Genomic DNA, 5736 nt, shown 5'->3' with positions numbered 1-5736 from the left:
GAGAAGACTCTTGAGAGCCCTTGGACTGCAAGGAGATCCAACCAGTCCATTCTGAAGGAGATCAGCCCTGGGATTTCTTTGGAAGGAATGATGCTAAAGCTGAAACTCCAGTACTTTGGCTACCTCATGCGAAGAGTTGACTCACTGGGAAAGACTCTGATGCTGGGAGGGATTGGGGGCAAGAGGAGAAGGGGACGACAGAGGATGAGATGGCTGGATGGCATCACTGACTCGATGGACATGAGTCTGAGTGAACTCCGGGAGTTGGTGATGGACAGGGAGGCCTGGCGTGCTGTGATTCATGGGGTCGCAAAGAGTAGGGCACGACTGAGAGACTGATCTGATCTGATCTGACATTTATCCTATGTTCTGATCATTAGATTTGATTTGTTTTTAATCTCAGTAGTCTGAAACAGCATGAAAAGGCCAATGGTTGCCATTGGATCCCTCCAGTGGGTGAGATATCACTGCAGAAACCACGTGCCAGTTAATATTGTTGTTGGGTATCTCATAGTAGGCAAGGAATTAGTTGAATGACTAGTTTACTATACAACAATTTTGGCCAAAAATTTTGTAGTTTATCCTAGCTAAAAACACAGGAATGGGGGGAAGGATTGATAAAAGAAGAAGAGGAGCTAAGAGAGAAACCTATTTCTTTTTTGTGTTAAAAGTTTTATTTAAAAAAAAAAAAGACTTTTTTACCCTGCCTGAATGGCAACACCTCCAAGTTCTTCTTAATCAATAAGCAGTCCTGTTAACCTGAAAGACCTGAATTTCTTAGCATTTCTGTGTCAACCTTAAAAAATAAAACAGCCAGTTATTTTACCAGCAGAATGAGTTTGTTTAGGAATAACAGAGGAACTGCAATAAGGGACATGCTAACAGAGTTTTGCCAAGAGAACGCGCTAGTCATAGCAAACACCCTCTTCCAACAACACAAGAGAAGACTGTTCACATGGACATCACCAGATGGTCAATACTGAAATCAGACTGATTATATTCTTTCCAGCCAAAGATGGAGAAGCTCTATATAGTCAGCAAAAACAAGACTGGGAGGTGACTGTGGCTCAGATCATGAACTCCTTATTGCTAAATTCAGACTTAAGTTGAAGAAAGTAGGGAAAACCACTAGATCATTCAGGTATGACCTAAATCAAATTCCTTATGATCATACAGTGGAAGTGACAAATAGATTCAAGGGATTAGATCTGATAGAGTGCCTGAAGAACTATGGATGGAGATTCGTGACACTGTACAGGAGGCAGGGATCAAGAACATCCCCAAGAAAAAGAAATCCAAAAAGGAAAAATGGTTGTCTGAGGAGGCCTTACAAATAGCTGACAAAAGAAATGAAAGGCAAAGAAGAAAAGAAAAGATATATCCACCTGAATGCAGAGTTCCAAAAAATAGAAAGGAGAGATAAGAAAGCCTTCATAAGTGATCAACGCGAAGAAATAGAAGAAAACAATAGAATGGGAAAGACTAGAGATCTCTTTAAGAAAATTAGAGATACCAGGAAACATTTCATGTAAAGATGGGCACAATAAAGTACAGAAATGGTATGGACCTAACAGAAGCAGAAGATATTAAGAAGAGGTGGCAAGAATACACAGAACTATACAAAAAAGATCTTCATGACCCAGATAACCACGATGGTGTGATCCTCACCTAGAGCCAGACATCCTGGTGAAGTTGAGTAGGCCTTAGGAAGCATCACTATGAACAAAGCTAGTGGAGGTGATGGAATTCGAGTTGAGCTATTTCAAATCCTGAAAGATGATGTTGTGAAAGTGCTGCGGTCAATATGCCAGCAAATCTGGAAAACTCAGTAGTGGCCACAGGACTGGAAAAGGTCAGTTTTCATTCCAATCCCAAAGAAAGGCAATGCCAAAGAATGCTCAAACTACTGCACAATTGCACTCATCTCACACGCTAGTAAAGTAATGCTCAAAATTCTCCAAGCCAGGCTTCAGCAGTATGTGAACCGTGAACTTCCAGATGTTCATGCTGGATTTAGAAAATGCTTTATAGGAACCAGAGATCAAATTGCCAACATCCATTGGATCATCGAAAGAGCAAGAGAGTTCCAGAAAAACATCTACTTTTGCTTTATTGACTACACCAAACCCTTTGACTGTGTGGATCACAACAAACTGTAGAAAATTCTTAAAGAGATAGGAATACCAGCCCACCTGACCTCCCTCCTGAGAAATCTGTATGTGGGTCAAGAAGCAACAGTTAGAACTGGACATGGAACAACAGACTGGTTCCAAATCAGGAAAGGAGTACATCAAAGCTGTATATTGTCACCCTGCTTATTTAACTTATATGCAGAGTACATCATGAGAAATGCTGGGCTCAGTGAAGCAGAGGCTGGAATCAAGATTGCCAGGAGAAATATCAATAACCTCAGCTATGCACATGGCCCCACCCTTATGGCAGAAAGCAAAGAACTAAAGAGACTCTTGATGAAAGTGAAAGAGGTGAGTGAAAAAGTTGGCTTAAAACTCAGCATTCAGAAAACAAAGATCATGGCATCCGATCCCATCACTTCATGGCTAATAGATGGGGAAACAATAGAAACAGTGACAGACTATTTTGGGGGGTTCCAAAGTCACTGCAGATGGTGACTGCAGCCATGAAATTAAAAGACACTTGCTCCTTGGAAGAAAAGCTATGACAAACCTAGATAGCATATTTAAAGCAGAGATATTACTTTGCTGATAAAAGTCCGTCTAGTCAAAGCTATGATTTTTCCAGCAGTCATGTATGAATGTGAGAGTAGGACCATAAGGAAAGCTGAGCGCCGAAGAACAAATGGTTTTAAACTGTGGTGTTGGAGAAGACTCTTGAGAGCCCCTTGGACTGCGAGGAGATCCAACCAGTCCATCCTAAAGGAAATCAGTCCTGAATATTCATTAGAAGGACTGATGCTGAAGCTGCAATAGTTTGGCCACCTGATGTGAAGAAATGACTCCTTGGAAAAGACCCTGATGCTGGGAAAGATTGAAGGCGGGAGGAGAAGGGGATGACAGAGGATGAGATGGTTGGATGGCATCACCGATTTGATGGACATGAGTTTGAGTAAGCTCTAGGAGTTGATGATGGACAGGGAAGCCTGGCATGCTGCAGTCCAGGGGGTCACAAAGAGTTGGACACCACTGAGCGACTGAACTGAACTGAACTGAACTGAAACTAGGTGAACTGAAACTGAACTGAAACTAGCTGGAGGCCAAAGCAGAAGGACATACTTTTATAGAGAAAAGGGCATTATTGGGAGGGTCGGTTTTGAGTAGAAATCCATTGGAAGAGAAGTGTGAAAGTGTTAGTTGCCCAGTCGTGTCCGACTCTTTGCAACTCCATGGACTGTAGCCTTTCAGGCTCCGCTGTCCATGAAATTCTCTAGGCAAGAATACGGCAGTGGGTTGCCATTCCCTTCTCCAGGGGATTCAGGGACTGAACCTGAATCTCCTGCATTGCAGGCAGACTCTTTACCATCTGAGTCACCAGAAACCTCTGGGGAGAGAGCCTGAGTTCAAACTTCTCATTGACCGAATGTGGTAGTTTCTCATTGGCAGGCTATTGCTGGGTAAGGAGAAAACCTTCCTTATGCTGGAGCAGTACACAGTAAGCCTCTTCCTTTTGGAAATGCATGGTACCTCTCTCTTCTTGTTTTGGGGTTCTACAGCACAGGGAATGATAAGGCATGAGAGCTCCCCCTTCGGGGCTTCCAGACATCCGTCATTTTATTTTATTTTTTTAAGGTTTTTTTTGGTTATGTTTTTGGTTGTTCTGGGTGGCATGTGGGATCATAGTTCCCAACCATGATGAACTCTGAGCCCCCTGCGATGGAAGCTTGGAGTCTTAACCACTGGGCCGCTGGAGAAGTCCCTACTTTTTTTTAACTTATTTGCTTTTTAAAAGCTTTTATTTTTATTAATTTTTCTTCCAGTTTTATTGAGATATAATTGGTATATAAGTTTATGTACATGTTTAAGGTATACAGAGCTTCCCTTGTGGCTCAGCTGGTAAAGAATCTGCCCGCAATGCCGGAGACCTGGGTTTGATCCCTGGGTTGAGAAGATCCTCTGGAGAAGGGAAAGGCTACCCACTCCAGTATTCTGGCCTGAAGAGTTACATGGACTCTATAGTCCATGGGGTCTCAAAGAGTTGGACATGACTGAGCAGCTTTCACTTCAGTTCACTTTAAGGTATACAACATAATGAAGTTATTATTACAATAAGTTTAGTGAATATCCATCATCTCATATGTATACGAAATTAAGAAAATAGAAAAAAAATTTTCTTGTGATGAGAACTTTTAGGATTTACTTTCTTAACAACTTTCATATATTACATAATATAACATACATCAGTGTTGCTTGTATTTATCGTGTTTTCGGTTACATCCTAGTATTTATCTTATAACTGGATGTTTGTACCTTTTAACTGCCTTCATCCACTTCCCCCCTCCCACTGCATCCCGGACTTTATTTTAAAAGGGGTTTCACTAATTTATTTTCACATTTGCTTTAGAGGGTTTCACCAAAAGTTTTTTTTAACCTGAAGTGGGGAAGAAAAATCTGTCATTGTCAATTTATAGGTTAAGAAACTGACTAGAAAAGCCCTGAGAACCCAGGTGACCTGGCTTCCAGCAGAGTGCTGCTCCCTGCCTCTCCAGTGATCCAATGAATGTTGAACTTAATGCGCGGTTGTTCCTTGGCCTTGGCACAATAAATCCCTGCTGCTAAGTCGCTTCAGTCGTGTCCGACTCTGTGTGACCCCATAGAAGGCAGCCCACCAGGCTCCCCTGTCCCTGGGATTCTCCAGGCAAGAACACTGGAATGGGTTGCCATTTCCTTCTCCAATGCATGAAAGGAAAAGTGAAAGTGAAGTCGCTCAGTCATGTCTGACTCTCAGCGACCCCATGGACTGCAGCCTACCAGGCTCCTCCATCCATGGCATTTTCCAGGCGAGAGTACCGGAGTGGGTTGCCATTGCCTTCTCCAATAAATCCCTGGGAAACTTTAAAAACTATCAATACCCAAGCTGCTGCCCAGACTTATTAAATCAGAAACTCAGGTTCCCCGGAAGACCCCAGAAACAGCAGTTTTTAAAAGTGCTCAGACAATTCCCAAGTGCAAACTAAGGTGAGAAGTAATAAACCCCTCCTCCAAACATGAGGGCTTCCCCAGGTGACGCAAGTGGTGAAGAACTGGCCTGCCAGTGCCGGAGACAGAAGAGACAGGGGTTGGATCCCTCAGTTGAGAATATCACCTGGAGGAGGGCATGGGAACCCACTCCAGTATTCTTGCTTGGAGAACCCTCATGGAAGAAGGATCCTGGCGGGCTACATATAGGCCATAGGGTCGCAGAGAGTCAGACAGGAGTGAAGCGACCTAGCAGGGCACGCTAGGTGATATACCCCAACTGTGATATTCAGTTCAGTCGCTCAGTCGTGTCCGACTCTTTGCGATCCCATGGACTGCAGCACGCCAGGCCTCCCTGTCCATTACCAACTCCCAGAGCTTACTCAAACTCACATCCATCCAGTCGGTGATGCCATCCAACCATCTCAGCCTTTGTCATCCCCTTCTCCTCCCGCCTTCAATCTTTCCCAGCATCGGGGTCTTTTCTGATGAGTCAGTTCTTCGCATCAGGTGGTCAAAGTATTGGAGTTTCAGCTTCAACATCAGTCCTTCCAATGAATATTCAGGATTGATTTCCTTTAGGATT

Source organism: Bison bison, unplaced genomic scaffold (genome assembly GCF_000754665.1).
Source record: "Bison bison bison isolate TAMUID 2011002044 unplaced genomic scaffold, Bison_UMD1.0 scf7180017864483, whole genome shotgun sequence".
Lineage (NCBI taxonomy): Eukaryota > Metazoa > Chordata > Mammalia > Artiodactyla > Bovidae > Bison > Bison bison.
This window is presented reverse-complemented; position numbering follows the sequence as displayed.